Source organism: Eubalaena glacialis, chromosome 5, assembly GCF_028564815.1.
Source record: "Eubalaena glacialis isolate mEubGla1 chromosome 5, mEubGla1.1.hap2.+ XY, whole genome shotgun sequence".
NCBI classification, from domain to species: domain Eukaryota; kingdom Metazoa; phylum Chordata; class Mammalia; order Artiodactyla; family Balaenidae; genus Eubalaena; species Eubalaena glacialis.
This window is the reverse complement of record NC_083720.1, coordinates 44,144,465-44,152,806: the sequence shown is the minus strand read 5'-3', so window position 1 is coordinate 44,152,806 and position 8,342 is coordinate 44,144,465.

Below are 8,342 nucleotides of genomic sequence, written 5' to 3'. Positions count from 1 at the left end.
CTGGGATGTCCATCTTCTCCTGCCCTCGGACATCAGAGCTCCTTGTTCTCAGGCCGTTGGCCTGAGGGGCTTAAAACCAGCAGCCTCCCCAGTTCTCAGGCCTTCAGCCTTGGACTGATTTATACCCTCAGCTTTCCTGGTTCTCCAGCTTGTAGACAGCAGACTGGAACTTCTTGGCCTCCATAACCTTGTGAACCAATTCCCAGAATAAATCTCCTCTTGTATATAACTATATATATCCTATCGGTTCTGTTTCTGTGGAGAACCCTGACTAAGAAGGCACTAATCCCATCCCGAGGGCTCCAGCTTCATGACCTAATCACCTCCTAAAGACCCCACTTCCTAATGCCATCACATTGGGGGTTAGGGTTTCGACATATGAATTTTGGGGGGACACAAACATTCAGTCCATAATGGAGAGAGTTATCCCTGGGCAGGAGTTCTCAGATCCCCAGTGGCCTTTCTTCAAGGTTCATTTTAGGATAGCAGGCTCGCCCGCCTCCGGGCTATTCACCAAGCCCAGTGCTGTTTCTTCAGGTGTGTTCAGATTGCAACTACTTCTCTGCACTCTTTTCCTCGTGTAGGATAAGTTTTCCTAGTGTCTTTTCAAGCACGCATCATAACAAATGCTCCCCCAAAGTTCTATTTAAACTCTTCATTGGACGTTTCTCCAATGGCTAAGGACAACTGTGCAATGCAGATCAGGAGTTACATTCGATGGGGCCCACATCACCTTGAGTCACAATGTATAGAGCATCTAATGAACTGGGCCCTGTCTCTGGGACACAGCACTCAGCATCCTCTCATTCCCCTCCATCATTGTTGCCCCAAAAGACTGGGGACACGGCAATTGATCCCCATTCTGTCTAGGCCAGGCACAAAATTCCCCCCAAAAGGAGGGTTTTGCTCAGTTCCTTAGTGTGCAGAAATAAAGCATCTGTGTTTTTACCAGTGGATCATTTCAATGCCGTTGGAGGAGTGCTTCACCAAATCTTTGATCACACCATATCCTGCACCCTGACTCCTGTCAGTTTGGAGTGTCAGCCTCTTTGTCATAAAGTTGATGGTCAGTGATGATGGAGAGAAAATCGATCCTCTGTGACTAGATTATGCTTGTAAGGGAGAGATTATCTAACAGGTTATCGTGAGATTGCAAAAGTATGTACTCCCTGTACATGTACAAAGGAATCTTACTTAAAGGGATAATCTCAATTCATTATCTTCCATTCACTCATTCATTCACTCAACAAACCAAGTGAGAAGAAGAATCCCAAAGAATCACTTTTACTGTACTGCGTTGCTTATAAGAAATAGCCTTCTGGAACTCACTGTGGTATTTACTGGAATGCTACTGGACTCTGTATGTTTCTACATGCTACTTGGAATCCTTGTTGTTAAATGATGGTCAGTAAAGAATTAATGAACAAAGAAACAAAAATCTCCATTCTCTGATGAACTTGGGCCCCTGGGCTGAGAGATGAGAGAAAGGATCTGATATGATGATGAAACCTTGCATTTGTGTAGGACCTAATACTTTCTGGACTGTGTTCTCATTAATTATCTTTAATAAAGGAAATAGGTTTGACTATACTCATTTTTCAGAGTAGGAACGCAAGACCTGGGAAGGTTAGATAACCTGCCCTATAGGTGACACATCTGGCTAGTGATGGAGGTATGACTCATCCAGATGCAGCCCTGTGACTCACAGCTCCGGGTTTACCCCACCCCACCCCCTGAGCAGGGCACCCTACTGCCACTGCAAATTAAATTCCTACGATTTCCTAATTAAAATGGTATTAGTTAGCTCTGCCATTTTAACACAGATGACTGATATGGATGCCGTCTTTCCTCTACTTAGCAAAAGTCCTTTTACTTACAACTACGTAGTTAAGCCACAAGATAACCCCCCTAGCAAGCTGCTGACCGGGTTTGAAAAGCCGAAGCTATAACTCAGTGCAGACATAGTATCCTACCCAGGAATTAGAATCTCTCTGTGTGTTCCTGAACTTGGTCTAGACTCCCAAGGGCAGCCTCCCAACCCCTGGGTTTCATCCTAGAGTGGGCCATTTTCCCTTTTTGCTGTTTTGATCAAATGACAAAAAGCTTTTATTTTCTAAAAGCCATTTACAACTCACCAAGAGCCCACATACCATGATTTCATTGGATGTTCAGGGCAGTCCCATGAGGTTAAAACACATAACACTAGTGTGTGTTGATGCGGTGCTCCTTCCCACGTCTGGACTCTCTGCTCACGTACGGTGGGTGCTTTAGGTCATTCATTCTGCATGTACTTTTTCTGAGCTGGGTACTCTCACAATCTACTCCTTTTTAGAGATAAGACTCTGACTTAAGATAGAAGCTGCAAGTTCAAAGGAACACAGGAAGTGGCGGAGGCAGGATTCAAACCCAAGGTGTCTGGTTCAGACCCTACTGAACCACTGTGCTGTTGACTCCACCTGCAGCCTTTCTGCAGCCCTGGGGCCATGTTTGCCGCTTTGATCATGGTCCTGTTCAGAGAGCAGGTGGGACTGGCAGACAGCAGAGCATCATAGAATCGTCTCTCCTTTCGGCCCCTCCAGAAGGCATGGACACCAGCTGACTCAACCCAGGAAGCCAAGAGACACAAAGAAAGAAACTCACTTCTGTTGCTGGCCTGCTTGATGCCAGCAAGAGGGCTGGGTCCTCTCCACACACTGTTTGAGTCCTCACTGCAAGGAGAGAGTCTTTTTTTTTTTTTTTTTAATGCTTTTATTTATTTTTTTAAATTGAAGAATACTTGATTTACAATGTTGTCTTAATTTCTGCTGTACAGCAAAGTGATTCACTTATATATTTTTTTATATTCTTTCCCACTGTGGTTTAATCACAGGATGTTGAATATAGTTCCCCGTGCTATACAGTAGGACCTTGTTGTTTATCCATTCTATATGTAATAGTATGCATCTGCTAACCCTAACCTCCCACTCCAGCCCTCCCCCTCTCCCTTGGCAACCACCAGTCTGTTCTCTATGTCTGTGAGTCTGTTTCTGTTTCACAGATAGGTTCATTTGTGTCATATTTTAGATTCCACATATAAGTGATTTCATATGGCATTTGTCTTTCTCTGACTTACTTCACTTAGTATGATCATCTCTGGTTCAGTCCGTGTTGCTGCAAATGGCATTATTTCATTCTTTTTTATGGCTAGTATTCCATAAGGAGGACAGTCTTATCTCAGGTTTGTAACTGAGGAGCCTGAGGTCCAGGAAGGCCAAGTGAACCCCCTAAGAACACACAACAGTTGGTGGAGATGAGCATTGAACCCAGTTTGCTGACACCCAACACCACGCCCTTGGGGCCGACGGTAAAGGGAAGTTATCATCCCCATCCAGGATCAGAGAAACAATCCCAGGGGCGCTGGTGCCAATCATGAAAGACAAGACGGCAGGGAGCCTGTTGCGTGCTGACTTGATTCTCAGTAAAAACCAGGCTCAAGCAGGACTCAGAAGCCCCTCACCAAAAACCTCAGTAACTTTCGTATCTCAAGGATCAGGAGCCAAGACACATCACAGCCCGAATATGCTTTCTTTACGGGAGACCAGATGTGGTGGATTCCAAGAAAAACCAGCGCTCCTGCGGAGAGACTGGACCCACTCAGGACCCATCTATGAGACCTGGGCATCCAGCAAAGCTAGACTACAAAACACACGAAGGAGGGTGGCATTACAGAAGGGAGACTGGGGAAAGCTGGGGGCCCAGGGGAGACCCTTCCTCCAGACGCAGTCCCGCGGGGTTGAGGAAACAAAGGCGGCAGATTCGAGCCCCACCGCCGCCCTCAGCCAGCCCCGCCCTGGACTCGCGACCCGTCTGCGTTCAGAGGAGGAACCCCCTGTGAGGCTGGCCCTCGGGAAGGGGTGGCCGCCGCCGCCCCCAGTGCCTGCGGGGATGGATGGAGGAGAGACCCCGCGAGCCCCGCCCACCCAGCGGAGAACCGAGCCCCCCAGGGCGCCGGGGATGGGGCGGGGAGGGCAGGGCTCCGCGGGCTCAGAGAATGGACCCCCAAGGATCAAGTCTGGGCAGCCCTGGCGTGGGCTACACTCTTCATCCTGTAGCAGGAAGTTTTAAACTCCTCTGCGGAGCTCAGGGTTCCCCGAGCTACTTTAAGGGCTGCTGCGGGAGGGGCCGAAGGTGCAGGGGTGCAGGGGGCCCAGGAACAGCGGAGTCCAGGTACCAGGACCCGGGGGGCGCAGGGGGGGGGAGGTCCGGAGCACGGAGGGGGGAGGGGACCGAACGGGGGAGGGGAGAAGCAAGGGATGAGGGGGAGCAGGGGAGGGGCAGTGGGGTCCGCAGCACAGGAGTGTGGGCGCAGGGTGTGGGATCGGAGGGAGTCCGGATTGCACAGGGTCTGGGGCACCGCGGGGGTCAGCGCACACGTTCTCCTTCCCCACCCCCCCCTTGAAAGGAAGCTCCGCTTTCATCCTTTCTTCTCTGCGGGCTGCTCCGGGAGGGCCCCTCTCCTGGACACCCTTCCGTCTCCCCACAATCCGGCCATTCAAAGGGCAACACCTGGCACAGCTAAAGTTGTTTCTGTTCTGATGGGCCGGTGCTAGGCCTTTGGGTTGTGAAATATTTTCCATATCACCCTTGCTTCTGAATAAAATGCTATCTGACAAAAATTTTCTACTACTTTAAAACAATTGAAAACCGTTCCATTCCGCCAAGCCACCTCTCTCTGTGTCCAAGGTTCCTAACGGGGGCCCGCAGTTGATTTTGACTCACAAGTGTTTTCATTTGGGGCCATCAAAAGGTGTTTTAAAAATCAGGCAATTTTGCATAAAAATATAATTTCTGTTTTTTAACTTGCTCTAGTCCCATCCCTCATTTTCCAGCTCAGCAGTAGCCTTGAAAAATAACCGTCTGCATTCCCCGTACTGGATGGAGCAGAACAAAGCTGGAATTCTTTCAAAACGTCATTCACAAAGAATGATCATCATTTGACCTGTCTAGTAGTTCCCTGGAAGACCCACACTCAGAAAGCTTGTCTTTATTTTAACAGACTCAAAGTTCACCCAGTGTAAAAGTCTCTCCCACTAGGATGGCCATAATAAAAATAAATACATTTTAAAATAACAAGGGTTGGCAGGGATGTGGAGAAATTGGAACCCTCACACATTGCTGGTGGGAATGAAAAATAGTGTAGACTCTATGGAAAAGTTTAGCAGTTTTCCAAAATGTTAAACATTGTTACCATATGATACAGGCATTCTCCTGGATATATACCCAAGGGAAATGAAAACTTACCTCCACATGAAAATTTGTAGCAATGAATTTTTATAGCAGCATTATTCATAATAGCCAAAAAGTGGAAACAACCAAATGTCCGTCAACACCAAACAGAGGAACAAAATTCCATACAATGGAATATTATTTGGCCACAAAAAGAAAAGCACTGACTCAAACTACGGCATGGATGAAACTTAAAAACATGCTGGGGCTTCCCTGGTGGCGCAGTGGTTAAGAATCCGCCTGCCAATGCAGGGGACACGGGTTCGAGCCCTGGTCCGGGAAGATCCCACATGCCGTGGACCAACTAAGCCCGTGTGCCACAACTACTGAAGCCTGCACCCCTAGAGCCCGTGCTCAGCAATGAGAGAAGCCACCACAATGAGAAGCCCGCGCACCACAGCAAAGAGTAGCCCCCGCTCACAACTAGAGAAAGCCCGCGCACAGCAATGAAGACCAAACGCAGACAAAAGAAAAAAAAAAATCATTAAAAAAAAAAACAAAACATGCAAAGTGAAAGAAACTAGACAGAGACTACATGTTGTAGGGTTCCATTTATAGGAAATGGGCAAATCCATAGAGACAGAAAGTATATTATTGGATCCCAGGGCTGGCGGGAGGGGAAATGGGGATTGACTGCTTAATGGGTATGGAGTGTCATTTTGGGGGGTGATGAAAACATTCTGAAATTAAGTAGTAGTGATTGTTGTACAACCTTGTGAATATAATAGAAGCCATTAAATTTTATACTTTTAAGTGATGAATTTCATGGTATGTGAATTATATCTTAAAATTTTTCATCAATTAGCTAACGTAGGGAGGAATTTGCTGTAATTTTTGCTGTCTTATGGACCAAATGTCAGCTCTAAATTGCTCTTTTGATACCGGCCTTCTACATCTGATGTGTATTCTGACTTTTCCAGGTAGAAAGCAAAGAATATGGATATTTATTCTGGATTTGATTGGAGAGAAAATAAGAGCAGAGACTGGTTTTAAACCATTTCAGGAGCTGGCTCCCTGACTAGCTGTTGTCAGCTTGCTCATTGTGGAACTTCATTGCTACTGTACTCGTGTCTAGAGGAGTCGGTAAGGGAACACTTTTAAAGTCTAAAAATAAAAGTCAATAAGAAAAATAATGGAAATTGTCAAGTTACAATGCAAAAGCATGAAGTGTGAAAATATTTGAAAATTATATAACAACAAGGCTATTGCTAAACAAATAATAAGAAAAAAGCCCAATGGAAGAGAAAAAAAGCAGGTACAAAGTTGATCCTTGAGAAAATAAATGAATACAGCCAATAAACATAAAAATATACAATCTCTCAAGTAACTTAAAAATTACAAATTGCAAATGAGCAGAAGATCTAAATAGACATTTCTCCAAAGAAGATATACAGATGGCCAACAGGAATGTGAAAAAAATACTCAACATCACTAATTTTTAGAGAAATGCAAATCAAAACTACAATGAGGTATCACCTCACGCCGGTCAGAATGACCATCATCAAAAAGTCTACAAACAATAAATGATGGAGAGGGTGTGGGGAAAAAGGAACCCTTCTATATCTTGGTTGGTAAGTAAACTGGTACAGCCACTATGGAGAACAGTACGGAAGTTCCTTAAAAAACTAAAAATAGAGTTACCATATGATCCAGCATTCCCACTCCTGGGCATATACCTGGAGAAAACTATAATTCGAAAAGATACATGCACCCTGGTGTTCATTGCAGCACTATGTACAATAGCCAAGACATAGAAGCAACCTAAATGTCCATCAACAGATGAATGGATAAAGAAGATGTGGTATATTTATACAATGGAATATTACTCAGCCATAAAAAAGAATGAAATAATACCATTTGCAACAACATGGATGAACCTAGAGATTATCATACTGAGTGAAGTAAGCCAGACTAAGACCAATATCATATGATATCTCTTATATGTGGAATCTTAAAAAAAAAAAAAGAGAGATACAAATGAACTTATTTACAAAACAGGAACAGACCCACAGACATAGAAAACAAACTTATGTTTACCCAAGGGGAAAGAGTGGGGGAGGGATAAACTAGGAGTTTGGGATTGACATATACACACTACTATATATAAAATAGATAACCAGCAAGGACCTACTGTATAGCACAGGAAACTATACTCAATATTTTGTAATAACCTATAAGGGAAAAGAATCTGAAATATATATATATATTTATATATATAAATATATACATATATATAACTGAATCACTTTACTGTATACCTGAAACTAACACATTGTAAATCAACTATACTTCAATTGAAAAAGAAAAAGAACAAAAAAGAAAACATGTCTACATCCTCAGAGATGACAACTCTGCCCCTTAAAAAAAAATTACAAATTGAAACAGTAACAGGAAATCATTTTTTGACTATCAAATTAGCACAAAGATTACATAGAACTATAAAACCAGTGTTGGTGAGAGTCATTAGTACTTTCCTGCATTTTTGGTGGGGACTATAAATTATTGTGAATTTTCCGGAGGGCTATTTGACAAAAGGTATCAAAAGAATGAAAAGTTACAGAAACTAATTCCGTGTGTTTAGGAGTCAGAAACAATTAATAGCTCAAAGTTCTAGAATCAGGTGAACCTAAGTTTGATTGCAGCCTTCGTCATTTACTAGCTGTTTAACCTTGGGCAAGTCATTTAATATTTCCAAACCTCAGTCACTTCATCTGTAAAATGGGGTCAATTATAGTACCTGCTTCCTAAGTTTCTCTGAGCATCTGTTAATCGAGACAAATTGTACAGCATTTGATCATTCACTGGCCCTTATAAGCACTCAACAAATATTCACTATTTATTATCATTAAGAATTTATTCCAAGAGCATGTGATGTTTACCACTGTGTTCTTTATACTAACACAAATTAAAAGGATGTCTAAAAATGTGGAATGTTTAAATAAATTATAGCTCATCTACATAATGGATTTCCATGCAGATATTTTAAAGTGTAATAAAACCTTTATTGACATAGAAAAATGTGTACATTATATTGCTAAGTGAAGAAAAACAGGCTAAAATACTGTAACGTGAAACTA